We start from the raw sequence: 24,679 nt of genomic DNA, 5'->3' as shown, positions 1-24,679 counted from the left end.
CAGATCTGGGCGGGGCAATGACCCCTGAGGGGGAGGAGCTGCGGTGACGTCATCACTGTCACATGACCGCAGCCTCATCACAGCTCCTTCACCATTATAATAACTTTATAGTTTATAGAATCATTACAGTCTGTGAGGAAACACTGCGGAGCCAATCACCAACCGAAGCCCCGCCCCCTGATCACATGGCGGTGACGTCACCACAGGTCCTTCACCACCTCTCTCCTGAGCTCCGCCCCCGATCACATGTCGGTGACGTCACCACAGGTCATTCACCTCTTCTCTCCTGAGCCCCGCCCCCTCATCACATGGCGGTGACGTCACCACACGTCCATCACTACTTCTCTCCTGAGCTCCACCCCCTAATCACATGGCGGTGACGTCACCACAGGTCCTTCACCACTCCTCTCCTGAGCCCCGCCCCCTGATCACATGGCGGTGACGTCACCACAGCTCCTCCCGCTCTCAGTGCAGCAGCTCCGTCCTGGTTGTGCGCAGCTCTTGCTCTCTGGTATCAGCCAGCAGCAGGTTTCCGCTTCCCGCCATTCCGGTGAGATTACAGGGAGGGTTTGTGGTGAATCTGTGAGAGGAGAGTGTGGGGTGAGATCAGAGCTGTTCCTGTGGAGGCTCCTGCTCCATGTGACTGCGGCTCCTCAGTGTTGTATGGGGGATGTGCAGCGGCTCCTCCTCACCTCACCGCCCCCGCTGGAGGTGGAGTTACCACGGTGACCGTCCTCCGCTGGCGGTGTAGTTACCATGGTGACCGTCCTCCGCTGGCTGTGTAGTTACCACGGTTACCGTCCTCCACTGGCATTTACAACGGTGACCGTCCTCCTACGAGGCTGATAATGAGTGGTCAGATCGGTGGAGGAGGCCGCGGTGGAGTTTGTGGCTTTTCCTCCAGATTCTTCCTGATAAATGTCGGATATTTGGGGCAGAATTCAGTGATTGTCGTTATATCGTCCCCTGTGATCTCCATCTTCTCCTTTATCATGAAGACGCCGGCAGGACGAGATCCCTCCAGCTGATCCAGTGTTCATCCCTCCTTCTCCTGAATGACCCCGAGGATGGACGAGGACGAGACCACCAGAAGATTATTACACTTCACCCTGGAGATCATCTCCCTGCTGAGCGGAGAGGTAACTCTTCTACATTTCTATCAGCTTTATTGTGTTATGTAACAAGTCCGACATCGGGAAGAGGAAATCCAGAGGAGGAAGAGAAGGATTCTTTACTGTAAGAGCAGTGATTGTGTGCAGCTCTCTGCCAGGAGGAGTTGTCATGGGGATTCCCTATAAGAGCTGTAGAGGGGCCTGGATGTCTGTCCTGAGTGTAATAATATTCCAGGTTATGGCCCCAGATTACTGGAGACGGTTATTGATCCCGGGATTTCTACTGATTGTCAGATCTGGAGTCGGGAAGGAATTCTTCTCCCTAAGTGTCTCTCTCCATACACAGGATTACACAATAGTGAGGAAGACACCGGGGGAGGGTGTGACTCCCATCATCCATCTCCAGGAGTCAGGAGGGCGGAGCCCGGGCCCCATCACAGACCCTCCCCCGCACCCCCCGATACATGAGAGGAAGAAGAAGAAGATCCTAGAGCTCAGCAACAAGCTGCTGAGCGGAGAGGTGACTGCTGGGACATTATACAGGACAGCACTGGAGGATTCTGGGTGATGACCGGAGAGGTGACTGCTGGAACATTATACAGGACAGCACTTGAGGATTCTGGGTGATGACCAGAGAGGTGACTGCTGGGACATTATACAGGACAGCACTGGAGGATTCTGGGTGATGACCGGAGAGGTGACTGCTGGAACATTATACAGGACAGCACTTGAGGATTCTGGGTGATGACCAGAGAGGTGACTGCTGGGACATTATACAGGACAGCACTGGAGGATTCTGGGTGATGACCGGAGAGGTGACTGCTGGGACATTATACAGGACAGCACTGGAGGATTCTGGGTGATGACCGGAGAGGTGACTGCTGGGACATTATACAAAACAGCACTGGAGGATTCTGGTTGATGACTGGAGCTGACTGCTGGTACATTATGCAATACAGCACTGGAGGATTCTGGGTGATGACCGGAGAGGTGACTGCTGGGACATTATACAGGACAGCACTGGAGGATTCTGGGTGATGAGCGTAGAGGTGACTGCTGGGACATTATACAGGACAGCACTGGAGGATTCTGGGTGATGAGCGGAGAGGTGACTGCTGGGACATTATACAGGACAGCACTGGAGGATTCTGGGTGATGACTTGAGAGGTGACTGCTGGGACATTATACAGGACAGCACTGGAGGATTCTGGGTGATGAGCTTAGAGGTGACTGCTGGGACATTATACAGGACAGCACTGGAGGATTCTTGGTGATGACCGGAGAGGTGACTGCTGGGACATTATACAGGACAGCACTGGAGGATTTTGGGTTATGACTAGAGAGGTGACTGCTGGGATATTATAGAGGACAGCACTGGAGGATTGTGGGTGATGACCGGAGAGCTGACTGCTGGGACATTATACAGGACAGCACTGGAGGATTCTGGGTGATAACCAGAGAGGTGACTGCTGGGACATTATACAGGACAGCACTGGAGGATTCTGGGTGATGAGCGGAGAGGTGACTTCTGGGACATTATGCATGACAGCACTGGAGGTTTCTGGGTGATGACCGGAGAAGTGACTGCTGGGACATTATACATGACAGCACTGGAGGATTCTGGGTGATGACGGTGTCGTTGTCAGGTTCCTATAAGGTGTCAGGACGTCGCTGTCTATCTCTCCATGGAGGAGTGGGAGTATTTAGAAGGACACCAGGATCGGTACCAGGAGGTGATGATGGAGGAGCTCCGGCCTCTGACATCACCAGGTGAGAGGAGACTCTTGTCGGCTCCGGTGGATGTGATGACTTCTCTCGGCCTCGTCCTATAATAGATGATTTTTCTCCAGACTTGCTCTGGTTTTTTCTACATTTTCTCACAGCTTTCATTCCCTGATTCTTCTCTTCTGATCTGTGAGTCGCGGTTTCTCCGCTGCCGTCTTCATCAGTCTTGAGTCTTCGTCCTCGGCGGCTTCTTTCAGAAACTTTCACCTTCCTTAGAGCATCGGTCACATTTTGTCTGCAGATGTCCCAACTCTTCTGTCCATTCTCTCCTATGATTTGTTTCGGTACCGAAGTCTGATCGTTACTCAGCAGAGTCGGGGTTAATTTACTGATGATTTTTCACCTAATCTGCTGTAGCTTGTCCATACCTCTGAACTCTGTGTGGCATTGACCTGGTCTCTAATCTGAGCTGCTGTTAACCTGCGATTTCTGAGGCTGGTGACTTGGATAAACTTATCCTCAGAAGCAGAGGTGACTCTTGGTCTTCCTTTCCTGGGGCGGTCCTCATGTGAGCTAGTTTCTTTGTAGCGCTTGATGGTTTTTGCAACTGCACTTGGGGACACTTTCAAAGTTTGCCCAATTTTTCGGACTGACTGACCTTCATTTCTTAAAGTAATGATGGCCACTCGTTTTTCTTTATTCAGCTGCTTTTTTCTTGCCATAAAATGAATTCTAACAGTCTATTCAGTAGGACTATCAGCTGTGTATCCACCAGACTTCTGCACAACACAACTGATGGTCCCAACCCCATTTATAAGGCAAGAAATCCCACCTATTAAACCTGACAGGGCACACCTGTGAAGTGAAAACCATTTCCGGTGACTACCTCTTGAAGCTCATCAAGAGAATGCCAAGAGTGTGCAAAGCAGTCATCAAAGCAAAAGGTGGCTACTTTGAAGAACCTAGAATATAAGACATATTTTCAGTTGTTTCACACTTTTTTGTTAAGTATATAATTCCACATGTGTTAATTCATAGTTTTGATGCCTTCAGTGTGAATGTACAATTTTCATAGTCATGAAAAAACAGAAAAATCTTTAAATGAGAAGGTGTGTCCAAACTTTTGGTCTGTACTGTGTGTATATATATATATATATATATATATATATATATATATATATATATACAGGGTGGTCGAAAAGTAGATGGACAGAAAGCGTAATAAGGTTATGAAGGGGGAGATTTATCAATCTTGGTGTAAAGTGAAACTGGCTGGAAAATTCTAATGAATCAAGTTGTTCCCCAGTTACATCCACAGCCTAATTCACATGACCATTATTTCCAACAAGATGGAGCCCCTCCACATTATTCAAGAGTGGTCCGCGAGTATCTTGATGAAACATTTCCTAATAAATGGATTGGCTGAAGAGGTCCACTTGATTGGCCGGCACGTTCACCAGACTTGACCCCAATGGATTTTTTCTTTTGGGGAGTACTCAAGGACAAAGTTTATAGTCGAAAACCAAAAAGTGTCAGTGATTTGAAAAATTACATAAGAGATGAATTTCAAGAAATTATTACCCAAAGAGACTTGTGCAAAAAAAGTTTGTTAAAGCGAAAGAGGCGACTTCAAAGCTGCGCAAATTGTAATGGAAAACAGTGTGAGCCCCTGCGCTGATAACATTTAAGGGCTTTTGTATTATTGTTCAGAATAAAATGTAATTGTCAATGTTCTGCTTGTGTTAGTAAATATCATTTTATATATAAATCAAAATAAATGTTGTTATTTTCTGGCCACCTCATTTTGGACCACCCTGTATGTGTGTATATATATATATTTTTATACAAAAACATTTGTTCTAATTTTGGGAGGCAAAGCAAAATTAATGGGAACTTCAATCTGAGATCCTGGTCTGGTGGTAATAATTGTAAGTCTCTCTTAAAGGGCTGTTTGTTCAGAAGAATATGTATTATGGAGCTTTTCTGTGGAGTCTGACCAGACAATCTCTCCTTGGCTCCCCGTGTGCATCAGTAAGCGCCCATGACCCCGGTGCCTGCTCTCTAGTTGTCCTTTCTACACATTGATAGGCACTAACCGCTGTGTACCGGGTGCTCCCCACAACACCGTCCTTCCGGGTGCTGTGACTTCATCTGTCAACCGTACATGTGCCCTTTTTCCTCCTTTAGAGACAAACGCAGAACTTGCTGCCTATTTAAGTTTTTATACCGAGGCGGATGTGGAGATTTATCTCTATTTAAAGAAGAAGAAAAACACGGTAACCCGTCTTTTAATAGATCAGGTTCTCTCCTCTGAGTGATCCCAGAGGATCCTGTCCAGGAGGGAGGCCGTGTCCTCGTGGTGACATCATGAGCTCTCAAAATACAATCACTGGTAAATGGTCACCGTCCTTCCCCCCAATCTCCATACAGTGAATTAGCAGAGAAGAAACCGATGGATAGAAATGTGGAGCTTTCTCCAGCTCCTCTGTGGTTCCATCCCTGGAGACGAAACTTGGAGAAGTTGTGTTTCTTAGTACGGCTCCTTCATCTGATTGACGAGGGTCTTCTCTGTCCCTCTCCTCAGGGTCCTCTTCCTCCGACTGCAGAGCAGAGAGCATTAGGCTTTGGCCTCGCTGATTATCACTTCATACTTGAGACCCACAATGTGCTGGGTCCTTGGTATCGGGGGTGAGGACCACAACAATGTAATTTATTCCCAGATACATAAATATAGAATTACCGGTTCTGAGAGACGAGTCTCATATATAGACAGATACACGGCAGGTCATGTATTCAGTCTCTGTGTCTCCACAGATGGATCCAGGAGGAGAAATCCACCGGAGAGATGTCCCCGTCCTCTGTATCCCCAGGACTGTCCAGAAGAGAATCACAACATCCCGGAGGATCATCAGGTAGACGACACTGAAGTCCCCACAACATCTGACCATGAAGTGATGGGACCTGAGCTCATCTTACATTTTTATTTTTAGGGTGAAGATCTGATTGATATTAAGGTTGAGGTTATACATGAAGCACAAAAGGTGACCGCAATATGGGCCGATCAGCAGGGTGAGGAGGGGAGACTATCATGTTGGTTCTGTGGTCATCTACTACTACTCCCATCATCTCCTGATCACATGACACAATCTACAGTGGCATGTAAAAGTTTGGGCACCCCTGGTCAAAATTACTGTTATTGTGACAAGTTAAGCAAGTTGAAGATGAAATGATCTCTAAAAGACCTAAAGTTAAAGATGATACATTTCCTTTGTATTACGCTTGGACATTTGTGTGCTCAGATAACTTTGACCAATGATTCAGACCTTACTTAGCCTGTTAGGGTAAGGGCTCATTCCCTATCATCGTTAGGAAAGTCCAGCTTTATAAAAACCCTGCCTACTCTAACAATGTGCCAAAAAACAGCAGCCATGGCTTCTTCTAATCCGCTGTCTAGCACTCTGAAAATGGTGGAGGCCCACAAAGCAGGAGAAGGCTATGAGCAAAGCATTTTCAATTTGCCCTTTCCTCGGTTCAAAATGTAATAAAGAAATGGCAGTTAACAGAAACAGTGGAGGTCAAGATAAGGTCTGGAAGACCAAGCTAATTTTCAGTAGGATTGCTAGAGAGGCAAATCAGAACCCCCGCCTGACTGCAAAAGACCTTCAGAAAGATTTAGCAGACTCTGTGGAGTTGTGGTACATTGTTGTACTCTTCAGAGACACCTGCACAAATATGGCCTTCATGGAAGAGTCATCAGAAGAAAACCTCTCCTGCGACCTCACCATGAAATTCAGCGTCAGAAGTGTAAAAGAACATCTAAGAAGGTCTGATGCATTTTGGAAACAAGCAATGATCAAAGTTGTGTGGAGAAAAAAGTGCACAGAATTTTAGGAAAAGAACATCTCGCCAACCATTAAGCATGGTGGTGGATCAATCATGCTTTGGGGTTGTGTTGCAGCCACTGGCACAGGGAACGGGTAGAGGGAAGAATGGATTCCATGAAATTTCAGCAAATTCTTGATGCAAACATAACACCATCTGCAAAAAAGCTGGAGGTGAAAAGAGGATGGCAAATGATAATGATACAAAACACACGTCAAAAGGCACAAGCTGAAGGTTTTACAATGGCCCTCATAGTCCCCTGATTTGAACATCATTGAAAATCTGTGGCTAGACCTCAAAATAGCAGACGATGCAAGACGACCCAAGAATCTCACAGAACTGGAAGAATTCTCCAAAGAAGAATGAATGAAAATCCCTCAAACAAGAATTGAAAGACTATTGTCTGCTACAAAAAGCATTTACAAGCTGTGATACTTTCAAAAGGGGGCGCTACTAGCTACTAACCTTGTCGGGTGCCAGAACTTTTGCATTTGCCTATTTTCCCTTATTGAATTTTTTTTTTATGTAAAAGATGAAAATATATATAATTTATTATTTATTGTTTTGCCTAAAATACAAAGGAAATGTCATCTTTAACTTTAGGCCGTTTAGAGATTATTTCATCTTCAACTTAACTGTTCACAATAACAGTAATTTTGACCATTGGTGCCCAAACTTTTACATGTCACAGTATTCTGTCACTATGTGTTTCCTACAGATGGACTCATGGAAAGAAATCCACCAGAGAGATGTCCCCGTCCTCTGTATTCCCAGGACTGTCCAGAGGAGAATCACAACATCCCGGAGAGTCATCAGGTAGACGGTGCTGAGCCCTGTACCGGATCTGTATATGGGGGGACTTTTCTGATCGAGGTCATAGATGTCACAGATTTTGGTGGTTTCTTGTATTGTGCTGATTGTTACATCTGATATATCAGGAGGAAGATCCGACTAAGAATAAAGTGAAGGACGAGACAGAAGAAGAAGCGATGACGAGGGGGGATCAGCCGTGTGTGAGTGACGGGAAGGAGGAGATTCCTGTAGATATTTCCACAGGTATGTAATAATGACCGGCGTGTGATGATGATGACTGGCGTATGACGATGATGATTGGCATGTGACTATGATTAGCGACGTGTGATGATGATGACTGGCGTATGACAATGATGATTGGCATGTGACTATGATTAGCGGCGAGTGATGATGATGACTGGCGTATGACGATGATGATTGGCATGTGACTATGATTAGCGGCGTGTGATGATGATGACTGGCGTATGACGATGATTATTGGCATGTGACTATGATTAGCGGCGTGTGATGATGATGACTGGCGTATGACGATGATGATTGGCATGTGACTATGATTAGCGGCGTGTGATGATGATGATTGGCATGTGACTATGATTAGCGGCGTGTGATGATGATGACTGGCGTATGACGATGATGATTGGCATGTGACTATGATTAGCGGCGAGTAATGATGATGACTGGCGTATGACGATGATGATTGGCATGTGACTATGATTAGCGGCGTGTGATGATGATGACTGGCGTATGACGATGATGATTGGCATGTGACTATGATTAGCAGCGTGTGAGGATGATGACTGGCGTATGACGATGATGACTGGCGTATGACAATGATGATTGGCATGTGACTATGATTAGCGGTGTGTGATGATGATGACTGGCGTATGATGATGATGATTGGCATGTGACTGATGACCGGCGTGTGATGATGATGACTGGCGTATGACGATGATGATTGGCATGTGACTATGATTAGCAGCGTGTGAGGATGATGACTGGCGTATGACGATGATGACTGGCGTATGACAATGATGATTGGCATGTGACTATGATTAGCGGTGTGTGATGATGATGACTGGCGTATGATGATGATGATTGGCATGTGACTGATGACCGGCGTGTGATGATGATGACTGGCGTATGACGATGATGATTGGCATGTGACTATGATTAGCGGTGTGTGATGATGATGACTGGCGTATGACGATGATGATTGGCATGTGACTATGATTAGCGGCGTGTGATGATGATGACTGGCGTATGATGATGATGATTGGCATGTGACTATGATTAGCGGCGTGTGATGATGATGACTGGCGTATGACGATGATGATTGGCATGTGACTATGATTAGCGGCGTGTGATGATGACCGGTGTGTGATATTGTATGAGGTCTCCGGTGCAGTGAAGCTTTATCCGCCGTCCACATCACAGCAGAAGCGTCCGGTAATGGCGCGGCTGCTCTTGTACAGAGTTCGGTTGCGCACCGATGAATAACTGGGCCGCATTCACACCTCTTCTTAATGATTTAATAAGCACATTTTTAATTTTCCTAATTGTGTTTTTTAATATTACTTCCCTCTTTTATTTTCATATTATTCTTACACAAGTCTCATGCTGCCATATAAATGACTGAGCTTGCGATTCGGACAGAACCCCGGGGGAAGATTCCGTATAATGAGGCCCTGTGGACGCCGTCTGGCCTATGATCCAGTGATGTCCATCTTTTTCAGCGTGCATAAAAGCGCAGTCGACCAGAGGCTAGACGGAGTCCGGTGTAACTCTGCTGCCTCATTATTCTGAATGAATCCCTCGGGGGTGTCCTCTGAATCATGTATTTTGTAGATTTAGATGGAAACCCCGATGTACAGTGGGTACGGAAAGTATTCTTACACCTTTAAATTTTTCACTGTTTGTTTTATTGCAGCTATTCGGTAAGTTCTAAAAAGTTCATTTTTTTTTCTTATTATAGTACACTCTGCACCCCATCTGGACTGAAAAACAACAGAAATGTAGACATTTTTGTAAATTTATTTAAAAAAAAAAACTGAAATCTCACATGGTCATAAGTATTCAGACCCTTTGCTCAGTATTGAGTAAAAGCCCCTTTTGAGCTAGTACAGCCATGAGTCTTCTTGGGAATGATGCAACAAGTTTTTCACACCTGGATTTGGGGATCCTCTGCCATTCTTCCTTGCAGATCCTCTCCAGTTCCATCAGGTTGGATGGTGAACGTTGGTGGACAGCCATTTTCAGGTCTCTCCAGAGATGCTCAATTGGGTTTAGGTCAGGGCTCTGGCTGGGCCAGTCAAGAATGGCCACAGAGTTGTTCTGAAGCCACTCCTTTGTCATTTTAGCTGTGTGCTTAGGGTCGTTGTCTTGTTGGAAGGTGAACCTTCGGCCAAGTCTGAGGTCCTGAGCACTCTGGAAGAGGTTTTCATCCAGGACTTCTCTGTACTTGGCTACATTCTTGTTTCCTTCAGTTGCAACCAGTCATCCTGTCCCTGCAGCTGAAAAACGCCCCTATAGCATGATGCTGCCACCACCATGTTTCACTGTAGGGATTGTATTGGGCAGGTGATGAGCAGTGCCAGGTTTTCTCCACACATACCGCTTAGAATTATCACCAAAAAGTTCTATCTTCGTCTCATCAGACCAGAGAATCTTATTTCTCATAGTCTGTGAGTCCTTCATGTGTTTTTGAGCAAACTCTATGTGGGCTTTCATATGTCTTGCACTGAGTAGAGGCTTCCATCTGGCCACTCTGCCATAAAGGCCCGACTGGTGGAGGGCTGCAGTGATCGTTGACTTTTGTGGAACTTTCTCCCATCTCCCTACTGCATCGCTGGAGCTCAGCCACAGTGATCTTGAGGTTTATCTTTACCTCTCTCACCAAGGCTATTCTCCCACGATTGCTCAGTTTGGCTGGATGTCCAGATCTAGGAAGACTTCTGGTGGTCCCAAACTTCTTCCATTTAAGGATTATGAAGGCCACTGTGCTCTTAGGAACCTTGAGTAATGCAGAAATTCTTTTGTAACCTTGGCCAGATCTGTGCCTTGCCACAATTCTGTCTCTGAGCTCCTTGGGCAGTTCCTTTGAGCTCATGATTCTCATTTGGTCTGACATGCACTGTGAGTTGTGAGGTCTTATATAGACAGGTGTGTGTCTTTCCAAATCAAGTCCTATCAGTTTAATTAAACACAGCTGGACTCCAATGAAGGAGTAGAACCATCTCAAGGAGAATCACAAGGAAATGGACAGCATGTGACTTAAATATGAGTGTCTGAGCAAAGGGTCTGAATACTTATGACCATGTGATATTTCAGTTTTTATTTTTTAATAAATTTGCAAAATTGTCTGCATTTCTGCTTTTTTTCAGTCAAGATGGGGTGCAGAGTGTACTTTAATGAGAAAAATAAATGAACTTTTTAGAATTTACCAAATGGCTGCAATGAAACAAAGAGTGAAAAATGTAAAGGGGTCTGAATACCTCCCGTACCCACTGTAAGTGTTCAGCGTACAGCACAGGATAAATATGATCCAAAATGTTCTGTACCCCAAAATGCCACCATTAAGAGCTTCTACTCAACCCACAAAAAACAAGTCCCCACTCAGGTTCATCATCTGTAAACAGTAATATAGGGGGTGTCCATATTACTGGTAGCACAAAGGCTCTGGAAAAGTGACTTGGCTCCCACTTAAAGAAACATAGTGACATCTGCGCTCCCAAATCCAAATACCCCCTCCTTCTGAGCCCCACCGTGTGCAGTTACCATCCACATGTTTGGCATTACTGTAGCGAGGAGAGCCAATTTATTTCTCCAGAAAGCACTAGCTGGGAATCATGTACTGGGCGCTACAACGTAAGGGCACTACAATGTACCGGACACTACAATGTACTGACCACTATAAGGGAATATTTGCATTTTCACTTCACAACATCCATTACTGCTCGTTTCTGGAAAGCACCCATGGAGTCAAATTCATCACTACACCTGTAGATACATTTCCATAGGGTGTAATTTCCAAACTGGTGTCACTTGAGGGGGGATTCTGCTCTTCTGCCACTTAGGGGCTCTGTATATGGAGTCTGCAAACTGTTCTACTAAAGTTTGTTCTCCAAGAGTCAAATAGCGCTCCTTCCCTCCCGAGTCTCGCCATGTGGCTAAGCAGTACTGTACAGCCACATATGGGGTATTGCCCCGTTCAGCAGAAATTGTATAACAAATTATGTGGTCATTTTTACCCATTTTCCCTTGTGAAAATGTAAAATCTGGGGCTAAAATAATATTATAGTGGTAAAAATGTAATTAATTTTTTTTTCTTCCCCTTTCAATTGTATAACATTTTGTGAATCACAATTACCTTGCATTCATTGGGAAAGTGCGCGGTGGATTCTGGGTGTGACGCGCGGGGAAACCCCACCCACAGCCCGGCGTCCACCGCGGGGATCGCATCACCGAGTCACGCCTCACTTGACGTGACATCAGGGGAAGGAAGAGCCGGCTGCAGCCGGGGGTCGCGTGATGCCGGTGAGTGGCCAGCGATAGCGCCGCTCACAGGCAATAAAGACCAAGCTAGGTAATTAGAAAAAATCTTCTCTCAACGGGTTAATTACATTGGGGGCATTTTTAATAGTAGTGGACATCTTCTTTAATTACGTGGACACTTTTCTATACTAAGGGCAAGATACGAAGCTTGAGAGTGAAATGGCACTGGAGGTACATTAAGGGAACCTGTCATCAGTAATTACCACTTAAAGAACTATTTGCTGTCTAATCTCTGCCACCCCTGACTTGTGCCAATGTCACCAGTTTATAAGTGTCATTCACTTTACCTGTCATTGTGTTAATGTTATGGCATGTAGTTGTCCTCCTTATTACCGGTACTTTCACTGACGAGGGTCTTCATTGTGAGATCCAGAAAATACATTCAGAAATCTATTTTGTGTTGAAGAAAAAAACTCTCATCTAATTTATCTTTCATCCTAATAGGAAATCCTTGTGAGAATAACGGTTCATCACTAAATTGTAAAAAAGAAGATATCAGGAAGCACTCTAATGGAGGAAACCTCATCACCCTTCCTGCACCTCCTGGACTTCACAGCACTTCACTTTCTGATAATCCTCCTAATCATGAGGAATCATCTCCTGAGCAATCTCGCATTATTACCAAAAGTCCAGGGGGCAAAGTGGATTCAAGATTTCAGTGTGACAAGTAATTTACAAAAAGCTCAGATTTTCTAACACACAGAAAACACAAAGGAAAAAACCCATACTCCTGTTCAGAATGTGGGAAATGCTTTACATATAAATCACAATTTATTATACATGAGAGAATTCACACAGGGGAAAAGCCGTTTTCATGTTCAGAATGTGGGAAATCTTTTATGCGTAAATCAAATCTTTCTGTTCATAAGAGAATTCATACAGGAGAAAAGCCGTATTCATGTCCAGAATGTGGGAAATGCTTTACAGAGAAATCAAAACTTGTGATACACGAGAAAATTCACACAGGAGAGAAGCCGTTTTCATGTTCAGAATGTGGGAAATTTTTTATGTGTAAATCAAATCTTTCTGCTCATAAGAGAATTCATACAGGAGAAAAGCCATTTTCTTGTTCAGAATGTGGGAAATGTTTCAAAAGTAAATCAGAGCTTGTTATACATCAAAGAATTCACACCGGGGAGAAACCGTTTTCATGTTTACAATGTGGAAAATGCTTTACAGGTAAATCACATATTGTTAGACATCAGAGAACTCACACAGGAGAAAAGCCGTATTCATGTTCATTCTGTGAGAAATGCTTTACAAAAAAAAATTATCTTGTGCAGCATGAGAGAAGTCACACAGGAGAGAAGCCGTATTCATGTTCAGAATGTGGGAAGTCTTTTATGCGTAAATCAACTCTTGCTGCACATAACAGAATTCATACAGGAGAAAAGCCATTTTCTTGTTCAGAATGTGGGAAATGTTTTATATATAAATCGGATCTTGTTAAACATCAAAGAATTCACACAGGAGAAAAACTTTTTTCATGTTTAGCATGTGGAAGATGCTTTGCAAATAAATCAGAGCTCGTTATACATCAAAGAATTCACACAGGAGAAAAGCCGTATTCATGTTCATTCTGTGAGAAATGCTTTACAAAAAAAGATTATCTTGTGCAGCATGAGAGAAGTCACACAGGAGAGAAGCCGTATTCATGTTCAGAATGTGGGAAATCTTTTATGCGTAAATCAATTCTTGCTGCACATGAGAGAATTCACACAGGAGAGAAGCTGTATTCATGTTCAGAATGTGGGAAATCTTTTATACATAAATCATACCTTGTAAAACATGAGAGAAGTCATATGGAAAAGAAAGTGTAATTATGTTCACTGTGTTTTATAAAGTTTAATAAATATTGTTCAGCATAAATGAGTACACCCCCTTTGATGAGTAAGATTTTATTTAATAGCTCACTGAACACAAGATCAGTTTCTAAAATTTTGCCAACACTAAGTTTAATAGAACATTTTTTTGTAATCAAAACATGAAAGTAAGGGTAATAATATAACTCTCATTACAAAACCTTCAGTTTTACTCAAATTAGTTGATGCAAAAATGAGTACACCCCACATCAAAAGCTACTACATCTATTATTTTGTATGGCCTCCATAATTTTAAAGGACGGCACCAAGTTTTCTAGGCCTGGAATGAACAAGTTAGTGACAATACTACATCTATCTTTTATCTCTCTTTCGATAACGAGCTCTTAGAGCCTGGATGCTGGATGGAGCGATGACAACTTGTCTCTTCAGAATTCCCCATAGGTGTTTGGTTGGGTTCAGATCAGGAGACACTTGGCCACTGAATCACTGTCACCCTGTTCTTCAGAAATGTAACAGTGGCCTACCAAGGGAACAGAGTGATGGCAGCATCTTTTCTGTCACTATAGAGCAGAACATCTGTGAATTCAAGATACCATCAATGAAATGTAGCTCCTCATGCAGCCGCACATAAGGACACGGCCACCACCAGGTTTCTCTGTAGACACCATGCATTCTCATTGCATTCCTCACGTCTGAGACAGTTTTGAAACCATCAGTTCCAAAAAAACCTTTATCTTGGTCTCATCACTCCAGAGTATAAAGTCCCAGGAGTCTTCATATGTTTCCGCATGTGTCCTGGCAGATTGTAGGGCGGCTTTTTTGTGCATGGGATTTAGGAGAGGCTTTCTATGTGGACAACACCCATGTCTGCCATTCCTCTATAGAAAACATTGCTTTCAGCTCATCTCTCAGTGCTTGGATGAGAAATCACAGTTGGGAAGGAATGGACGGGACAAAGAAAGTTACTGATAATCCGGCACTTGTTTTCCAGTGTGAATAAAACCAAAAACTTTTATTGAACAAATCAAATTAAAATCATAGAAACATTAAAAAACAGATAGGAGCAAAACATCTCTGCGTTTCTACCTGGTATTTGTGTTCAGTTCTTCTTCATGACATAATAAATCACCAGTAACCGGCTTCTTATACACATCATAGTGTCTAATGCACAGCGGAGACCCCCGGCCGCAAATGGACATGTGTGCAAGTATGTCTACATTAACCCTATGGTCACATATGCTGTGAGCGGATATTATCAGGGTGGGAAGGTCCTCGGTTATTGGGCCCTTCCCAGCCTAAAAATACCAGCCCTCAGCCGCCTCAGAAATGGCGCACCAATTCAGGTGCTTCGCACGGCTCTTCACGATTGCCCTGGTGCGGTGGCGATCGGGGTAATGGTGGTTAGGGTTGATGACAGCTGTGATTTGTCATAAAACACAGCTGTCTTCAAGCCCTCAGGTTAGTAATGGAGGGGGAAAGGAAAGAGATCCCGGCACTCACCTGTAGTCAATCATTTATTCCACATCCACAGATCTGCAAAACGTTTCAGCTCCTCCAGAGCTTTTGTCAATTGTGGGCAATCACATAGAAATACAACATTTATATAGAAAAAAAACAAGGAAATGACATCACAATGAAATAAAAAATGAAGAAAACCACAAACATTCATATAATCATATTAGTCTCATTATATAAAATATACACTGCTCAAAACAATAAAGGGAACACTTACACAACAGAATATAACTCCAAGTGAATCAAACTTCTGTGAAATCAAACTGTCAACTTAGGAAGCAACACTGATTGACAATCAATTTCACATGCTGTTGTGCAAATGGAATAGACAATAGATGGAAATTATTGGCAATTATCAAGATACACTCAATAAAGGAGTGGTTCTGCAGGTGGGGACCACAGACCACATCTCAGTACCAATGCTTTCTGGCTGATGTTTTGGTTACTTTTGAATGTTGGTTGTGCTTTCACACTCGTGGTAGCATGAGACGGACTCTACAACCCACAGAAGTTGCTTAGGTAGTGCAGCTCATCCAGGATGGCACATCAATGCAAGCTGTGGCAAGAAGGTTTGCTGTGTCTGTCAGCGTAGTGTCCAGAGGTTGGAGGCTGTCTCCTACAGGCCAGTACACCAGGAGATGTGGAGGGGGCCGTAGGAGGGCAACAACCCAGCAGCAGGACCGCTACCTCCGCCTTTGTTCAAGGAGGAACAGGAGGAGCACTGCCAGAGCCCTGCAAAATGACCTCCAGCAGGCCACAAATGTGCATGTGTCTGCACAAACGGTTAGAAACCGACTCCATGAGGGCCCGACGTCCACAGATGGGGGTTGTGCTCACAGCCCAACACCGTGCAGGACACTTGGCATTTGCCACAGAACACCAGGAATGGCAAAGTCGCCACTGGCGCCCTGTGCTCTTCTCAGATGAAAGCAGGTTCACACTGCGCACATGTGACAGGCGTGATAAGAGTCTGGAGACGCCATGGAGAGCGATCTGCTGCCTGCAACATCCTTCAGCATGACCGGTTTGGCAGTGGGTCAGTAATGGTGTTGGGTGGTATTTCTTTGGAGGGCCGCACAGCCCTCCATGTGCTCGCCAGAGTTAGCCTGACTGCCATTAGGTACCGAGATGAGATCCTCAGACCCCTTTTGAGACCATATTCGGGTGCGGTTGGCCCTTGGTTCCTCCTAATGCAGGACAATGCCAGACCTCATGTGGCTGGAGTGTGTCAGCAGTTCCTGCAAGATGAAGGCATTGAAGCTATGGACTGGCCGCCCGTTCCCCAGACCTGAATCCGATTGAGCACATCTGGGACATCATGTCTCACGCCATCCACCAACGTCACGTTGCACCACAGACTGTCCAGGAGTTGGCGGATGCTTTAGTCCAGGTCTGGGAGGAGAACCCACAGGAGACCTTCCGCACCCTCATCAGGAGCATGCCCAGGCGTTGTAGGGAGGTCATACAGGCACGTGGAGGCCACACACAAACACTGAGCCTCATTTTGACTTGTTTTAAGGACATTACATCACAGTTGGATCAGCCTGTAGTGTGTTTTTCCACTTTAAGTTTGGGGGTGACTCCAAATCCAGGCCTCCATTGGTTAATAAATGTGATTTCCATTGATGATTTTTGTGTGATTTTGTTGTCAGCACATGTAACTTTGTACAGAACAAAGTATTCAATGAGAATATTTCATTCATTCAGATCTAGGATGTGTTATTTCAGTGTTCCCTTTATTTTTTTGAGCAGTGTATATACACAAAAATGAAAAAACGTCCATAACAAAGTATATTAACTATCAAATAAAATATGTAATTTTACATCAATACACATCGCCACAAATATATATATAGGAGTATATAGGAAATGCAAAAAAAACCATAAGTTTTATTATTATAGCGCCATTTATTCCATGTTCAGTTTTGGAGAGATTCAGTTTAAGATAGAGAGAGGACATGATGTTAGAGACAGTGGACAGTCAATCCTTGGCATTTTGTATTAGGGTAGGGGTGATGTCAGGTGAAGAGGTGTATAGTTGGGTGTCGTCAGCATAGAGATGATACTGGAACCCAAATCTGCTGATAGTTTGTCCAATAGGGGCAGTGTATAGAGAGAAGAGGAGGGGGCCTAGGACTGAGCCCTGCGGACCCCGATAGTAAGGGGACGAGGAGAGGAAGAGGAGCCGGCAAAAGATACAGTGAAGGAGCAGTCAGAGATGTAGGAGAACCAGGAGAGAACGGTTTCCTTGAGGCCTATAGAGCGGAGCATAGTGAGGAGGAGCTGGTGATCCACAGTGTCAAATGCAGCAGAGAGATCCAGGAGAATCAGCAGGGAGCAGTGACCTTTGGATTTAGCTGTTCGTAGATCATTAGAGACTTTAGTGAGGGCAGTTTCAGTGGAGTGTAAGGAGCGGAAACCAGATTGTAGAGGGTCAAGAAGAGAGTTATCTGAGAGATAGCGGATTAGACGAGAGTGGACCAAGCGTTCCAGGAGTTTAGAGATGTAAGGAAGGTTAGAGACAGGTCTGTAGTTAGCAGTGCAGTTCTGGTCCAGGGATGGCTTTTTAAGTAAAGGGGTTATGATGGCATGTTTAAATGAGGAGGGAAAGATACCTGAAGAAAGAGAGAGGTTAAATATTTTAGTCAGGTGAGTGGTGACCACCGGTGAGAGAGATGCAGGAGATGTGAAGGTTGTAGGTCGAGAAGAAGTGAGGAGCTGGGTAACTTCTTCTTCTGTAACAGGCTCAAAGATGGCTAGTGAGCTTGAAGTGCAGCAGGGAAGGGGATCCAGGCACTGAGGAGATTGGACCAAAATGACCTGATGGATGTGGTTGATTTTTTTCTAGGAAATAAGTGGCCAGATCCTCCCCGCTGAGGTTGGTGGTGGGGGCCTGTGCATTAGGTTTCAGGAGGGAGTTTAAGGTTTCAAAAAGTCATTTTGGATTGTTGGACAGTGAAGTGATGAGGGTGGTGAAGTAGGATTGTTAGCCAGATGAAGGGCAGAGTTATAGGTTTTCAGCATGAATTTATAGTGGATGAAGTCCTCTGCTAGAGATTTTCTCCACTGATGCTCAGTACACCGTGAGCAACGCTGAAGAAAGCGTGTTTGCATTGTGTGCCAGGGCTGCCGTTGTCTGTGTCGGGGCTTTCTGCGTGTAGAAGGTGCTGCTTCATCTAGGGCGCTCTTCAGTGTATTATTGTAGTGTGATAATGCCAAGTTTGGACAGGAGAGGGAGAAGATGGGGGCTGAAGATGTGTGGAGATTGACCATAAGCTGCTGGGTATTAATGGTACCTGTATTCCTATAAATGTGAAAAGTGGGGGGTGTCCCGGGTGAGGAGACAGTTCTTGACAGAGAAGGAAAGAAGGTTGTGGTCTGAGAGCGAGAGAGGGGAGTTAGTAAAGTCATGCAGCGAGCATAGACGGGAGAAAACCAGGTCCAGAGTATTCCCGTCTTCATGTGTAGGAGAGTTAGTAACTAGTGTTGAGCGAGTATGTTCTGTTCCGAGTATGCATGATTTGCAACTGTTTGACAGCTTTATTACATGTGAGGAATGTGTTAGAAATAGACATTCCTTACATATAATAAAGCTGTCAAACAGTTGCAAATCATGCACAAGGGAGCGATTAAAACATATCACCGAGCAGCTGTAAATACTCGGAGCTCGGCCCGAGCATACTTGCCGAAAGGGTTAACAGAACATACTCGCTCAACACTATTAGTAACCTGTGAGAGGCTGAATGAAGGGGTTAGAGAAAGTAGATGAGAGGCAGATTGGGAGAGGGGATCATTGTTGGGGATGTTAAAGTCTCCCATGATGATGGTGGGGATGTCACAGGATAGAAAGTGAGGAATCCAGTTGGCAAAGTGATCCAGGAACTGGCGGCAGGAGCCTGGAGGGCGATACACAACCGCCACTCACAGGGAGAAGGGTTTGAAGAGTCTGAACGTGTGGACTTCAAAGGAAGGAAACATAAGTGAGGGAACTGGGGGGGATGACCTGGAAAGCACATTGTGGTGAAAGGAGCAAACCAATACTTCCACCCTGTCTGTTCTCAGGTCTGGCCATATGTGAAAATTTCAGCCCACCAAATGAGAGAGCAGCAGCTACGGTGGTGTCTGATTGCTGGATCCAGATTTTTGTAATAGCCAGAAGGTGAACGGAATTAGAGAGTAAAAAATCGTGAGTGTAACTTAGTTTGTTACACACAGACCGTGCTTCGCAGAGAGCACAATAGAAAGCAATAGGAGAGGGCATGCACTGAATGTTAATAAGATTAGCAGGGTTTCTATATGCAGCTGGAGGAGAGTGGTGTATGCTAGTGGTGGGAGGCCCAGGGTTGGGGGAGATGTCGCCAGTGACTAGGAGTAGGAGAAAAAAAGAGAAAGAGCAGGTGGTGCAATGATTTGTATGAACGTTTTGAGTGCTGTACGGAGGTAGTGGATGGTTTGGAGTGCATGAGAAATGTCAGTAGAGCCTCAGCGTTATACATGAGAGAGGGGAGAAGGGAGGGGTGGATATGGAGAGAGTGCATAGAATGTGTTAAAGGGCGGGCGAGATGTGAGAAAGCAGAAGTTAAAACAAGTAAGATAATAATCATCGTACCATTTAACTATACGCACCAAAGTCTAAAAATCATGTATCATAATTCACCCACAACACATTCTAATTCTCCTCTGAATATCATAAATGGGAAGGAAAAATTATTGACCTAATTTATATATTATTTATTTTAAATTTTTCGCATTCTCCACTTTTAAATCTGTATCTGCCGCCTGCAGTCTCTCAGCAGTCAACAAGATTAAATCCAGGGAACACTTATTAATCTGCTCGAATTGATCGCAGAAAGTCCCATCCTCTGAAAACAGAGTGGGGCGCAGATGGACTCGCAGTCCTCGCGATAGGCGTTTTTCTCCACAGTACTCCATTACAGTTGCAGCATGAAGTTCATAGGAGACTCACCTTTTGGTTTCTTTTCCCAGTCACGTCTCCTGAATTCACTTGTGGATATTTTGAGAAAGTCCGTAGATATCGTTGTCTGAGACAAAATCCCAGGTGATAGAACAAGTGAGTGCTCCTAGGAGAGGAGGCGGTATTAAGAGAAGGTTATTAAGGAGGGAAGCCTTCTGGATATTCACTGTAAATCGTCTGTCTCCTAAAGGCCTGAATCTAGAGTATAATGTGAGTCCGTCAGTAGAGCTGGGGGACAAATGTTCCCTTTCTCTTCTTTCTTCTTGCAGACAGTACAGACACGGTGGTCTCGCTGGAGCGCAGATACCGCATTGTGCACTAACACATCTATGGTTATAGAAATGATCGGGGTCAGGAATGAAGTTGAGATTGGATGAAGGTTTTTTATGGATAGAGCAACATTGGATTCCGGGGAAGAAGCTTTCACATTACTATTTGTGGCTTCGGTTCTTATGTTGTGATAATGTCGGTATACTCATTGTTTTTCAGTATGTAGACAGTGATCAGGTCATAGAAGGGTTATGGATTTAGAATTGCTTTCATTTGTCATTGGGTGAATATTTTAATATCTGAACGGACGACTAAATTATCAGCATTAGAACATTTTAATAACATTTTTTAAAATTAAAAAAATTGGAGAAAAAAATAATAAATTACAATATTAAAAATTCTCTAGACCCTGATCACAAGATGGCGCCGAGAACTCTGCACAACAACATGGAGAGGAGGAGATGGCGCGGGAGGATGCTGAGGCTGAGTCGCACCCGGGAGAACCTGAGCCTACGTAAAGACAGGTATCTGTACAACTCCGCTCTGCTATACAAGACACAGACGTATCTCTTAGGCCGGGGTCTCACTAGCGTACGGAATGCGATGCGAGACCCCCCGATGCGATATGCTAATGACACTCGCTGCTGCTCTGCTGCGAGCGGGAGCCGAATGTCAGTGCTCCATGCTCTGATCCTCTTGCACGGCTGCGGAGGGGACGGGGAAATCACTATCTCCATCTCCTCTGCTGCTGGCATTGGCGGGAATCGCACTGCACTCGGGTGGTATCTGAGTGCAGCGCGATGTTTCACATGCACCTGTAGATTATATGGGTGCGTGCGATCCGATCGGAGCTGGAAAACAAAACGCCGCTGAGCAGAGAATCCGAGGATTACTGGGTACGGACGCAGTCTGGTGTTTTATCGGATAGAAGTGAGAGCGAGCCCTGACTGGGGAAACAGATGAACTTACTATAGATGTGGACCTGATGAGACTACTGGACTTACAGAACCTCCGGGAGCAGAGAAATCCTCATCACTGGAGAAAGCGGCCACTATGTGACGTCAGAGGGAGGAGGAGCCGGAGGAGCGACTGCGCCGGGATCATCTGCAGATCTGGGCGGGGCAATGACCCCTGAGGGGGAGGAGCTGCGGTGACGTCATCACTGTCACATGACCACAGCCTCATCACAGCTCCTTCACCATTATAATAACTTTATAGTTTATAGAATCATTACAGTCTGTGAGGAAACATCAGACAGAAAAGGAGGAAAGAGAAGAAACAATATTTATTTTATTTTCAATGTTTTATTTCTTGAGAATCTAATATAAAGTAGGGACAAACAGATGATTTCATGAAGAGTCTTTGCAGGTTTATAACAAGGAAACATAAAATATAGATATTTATACATTCAAGTGAATTATTCTTGTGACATCACAAGAAGAGGGGAAGTGTCAGATATAAACTTTAAGAATAAAATATCTGATTCCAAAAAGAAGAATTTTTTCTTAGATTCATAAACTAGTGTCATAATGTATAAGGAATAAAGTAGATTGTCTCAGGTATATACAGGACCAGAGAATAAGAAATGGAGGGAGGGAGGGGTGAGACAGACTTTGGTATAGGAGAAGGAAAAAGGAAGGAGGGAGTGGGGGAGGGGGGTCCAGTATATTCTACGTCAGATCTTCAAGATATTAATAAAACATTAAATGGTTGAGGACAGAAAATGAGTAGAATTCCTGTAAATCTGCCGAGGACTCCAGACATAATGGAGGAGGTAAGGCTTTGTATGGAGAGAGCAGCCAGTTCTTCAGTATGGTTCAGTTGATCAATTCTGAGGATTAATTCTTTCTTGTTTGGGATATTTGAAGGGCGCCAAAGTGGGGGTAGGAGAAGTTTGCCGGCAGTAAACATGAAGGAGGCCAATTTAGACAAGAACTTTTTATCTGGATCAATTGGAAAGTTTAGAAAAACATGTTTAGGGGTTAGGGCTATGTTGGTGTGGAGCAATTCGTATAAGGTTTGGGAAACGATTTTCCAAAATTCTTGTAAGATTTGACATGACCACCAAAGGTGGAGGTAGGAGCCGGTATGATTTTCCCATCTCCAGCATACAGCGGTGGATTAAGAGTAGCAAGGGCCCCGGGCAGTTTAGAAGGCGCGCCCCCCCCCCCCCCCCCCCGATTTATCACGTGACATGTCACATGATCCCCTGTGATAGATCATGTGATAGTTCACGGGAAATTAATTTGGCACAATATTAATTGTGCTGCCTCATCTGAGAGCAGCACAATATTGGGGCAGATACCCTGATTCCAGCGATGTGTCACTTTTTCAGCTGCTTGTTGTCATTTTGAGAAAATCACCATTTTATCTGCTGCAGATCTAGCAGCTCTCTGAATGCTGCGCTCTGTATAGCCCCGCCCACACCACTGATTGGCCGCTTTCTGCCCATGCTCAGTGTACACAGAAATCTACTGATCAGTGATGGGGGTGGGGTCCTACAGAACTTACTAGTCATCTAGTGATAATTACCTTCTGACAAATCAATGATTTTATCAAAACAACACTAAGCAGCCCAGTAAGTGACACATTACTGGAATCAGTGCCTCTAACCCTACATTATGCTGCTCTCAGATTAGGTGGCAAAAACCTGATGACAGATTCCCTTTAAAGGAGCTGTAAAGACAAAAAAGTTTGTATTAAAAAAATACAAGCCATTTGTGAAATGAACTTTTTTTCATTGTTAATTCACATTAGACTGTATCTTCAACCCTTTTGTCAGCAGGTCTTATTACAGACTCTGAATAGGGCAGCTCTCTCCCTCTCCCTCAGCAGAAAGTCACAGCATGGTTAAAAAACGGGATCTTTTATGATTTTCTCATAATAAATAAAAAAGGACATGCAAGTCCTCCAAACTATTTTCCGTTTCTCTATAGGGGAGGTCCTAAATCTTTCTGGTTCTTTAGTTGATCACATGTCAAAAAGGCAAAGCATTTACTATGAACTCGCCTAAAAAAATATACACTGGGAGAGTAATATCATCATCTGCATGTAAATATTCCTTGACTCTAAGGGCTCGTTCACACTGTCGTATAACACGGCCGAATGCTATGTGATGTTTTATCGGATAGGACTCGGCCCTATGTTATACTATGGGACAGTGCAGATCTGCGATTATTGGCATGAGAAAATAATCTCATTCGATATTCGGACCATGTGCACCCATACAAGTCTATGGGTGCACGTAAAACATTGGACTGCACTCGGATGTCATCCAAGTGCAGTCCGATGAACACTCACAGAGACTATGGAGAAGATAGAGAAATTAAGTTCTCCATCTTCTCCATATCTGTGCTGTGAGAGAACCGGATCACACTCAGTTGAAGGTCTGACAGAGTTTGAGCCGAGTGTCATTAGCATAATTGGCCCTATTCTCTTGCATGAGAGAATATATGGCTGAGGGAGTGGACCCTAAAACTGAATAGTAGTGACGGACAGGCACCTCACAAGCGGGATCCATGTAGCTCTCAGATGTCATGTAGGTAGGGCTTCATTCCATGGGGTAGGGCTTAATTTCAAGGTATATAAAAAAAATTAAATGAACACATAAAGCAGTAATTGAATTATTTTTTTCGTATTTATGTTTGCAGCCCCTTTAAAAACCCTTTGAGGACCAAGGCACATATATGTCCTATAGTTTTAAACTGGAAAAAAATTTGATTGAATAAAATTTAAGGTCCTCGAAGGTTTAAGTAGGTCATAAATTCATATGAATACTTGCTCATACAATTGCACATGCCAAAAGATGAAGAAGAACAGAATCAAAAATGTGACATTAAGTGGAGCACTTACAGGTATTCAAGGTGAAAGAGACCAGCAAAGGCATCGTCTCGAATGACAGTAAATGAGCTAGAATTCAGCAAGCTGAAAAAGAAGACAGCAGGTTAGAAGCGAACCAGACTTTATGGTGCTCAGAATTAGTCAAGCAGAATTTATCGACTGCTGTTGCAAAG

General features: G+C 44.3%; 1 protein-coding gene and 1 pseudogene across 1 annotated transcript in view; both read left to right on the top strand.

The window, feature by feature from the left end:
- Positions 1-13,941, top strand: part of LOC141219295 (uncharacterized) — a 30,120-nt pseudogene extending 16,179 nt beyond the window's left edge.
- LOC141219283 (oocyte zinc finger protein XlCOF29-like) overlaps positions 431-24,679 on the top strand; it is a 183,863-nt gene continuing 159,614 nt past the window's right edge. Inside the window, exon 1 of the mRNA XM_073666054.1 lies at positions 431-550. The gene's annotated coding sequence lies outside the window, so the exon portion shown is untranslated. The remainder of the gene's footprint in view (positions 551-24,679) is intronic.

The sequence above is a fragment of the Phyllobates terribilis genome, unplaced genomic scaffold (genome assembly GCF_046119375.1).
Source record: "Phyllobates terribilis strain yellow unplaced genomic scaffold, ASM4611937v1 Scaffold_259__1_contigs__length_2703414, whole genome shotgun sequence".
NCBI classification, from domain to species: Eukaryota; Metazoa; Chordata; class Amphibia; order Anura; family Dendrobatidae; genus Phyllobates; species Phyllobates terribilis.
Note: the sequence above shows the minus strand (reverse complement) of the source record. Positions and strands in the feature narration are given on the sequence as shown.